Below are 557 nucleotides of genomic sequence, written 5' to 3' on the forward strand. Positions count from 1 at the left end.
TATACTCATATAGGATCTATACATTTCAGAAGCACCCAGAACTGGAATACTGGGATTAATGTCAGAAGTGTCCACTGATTATGAATGTCCAATTCTAGAAACTATTTTTTTAACAACTTCATGAAATTCTCATTAACAAGCTTAGGAAATAAAGACTAGACAAAAGTACTGTAAGGTGGATACATAACTGGTTGGATCAATGTACTCAATGAGTAAACCTCAATGGTTCAATGTGTAGTTAGAAGGAGGTATCAAGTGAGATTCCCTAACAATCTATCCTAGGTCCAATATTGTTCAAACATCTTCATTAAGGATTTGGATGATGGAATCAAGCACATCCAGCAAATTTAAGGATGACACCAAGGTGGGTGAAATTGCAAACATTTGGAAGGTAGGATTAGGATTCATAATGACCTGGATAGAGTGGAAGAATGATCTTCAACCAATAAGATGAGATTCAACAAGGAACAGTGCAAAGTCATGCATTTGGGGTGGAATAATTGCACAAACAAATACAGACTAAGGAATGCCTGAGCTAAGCTGCAGTAGTGTAGGGA

Source organism: Alligator sinensis, unplaced genomic scaffold (genome assembly GCF_000455745.1).
Source record: "Alligator sinensis unplaced genomic scaffold, ASM45574v1 scaffold635_1, whole genome shotgun sequence".
In the NCBI taxonomy this organism is placed as follows: domain Eukaryota; kingdom Metazoa; phylum Chordata; order Crocodylia; family Alligatoridae; genus Alligator; species Alligator sinensis.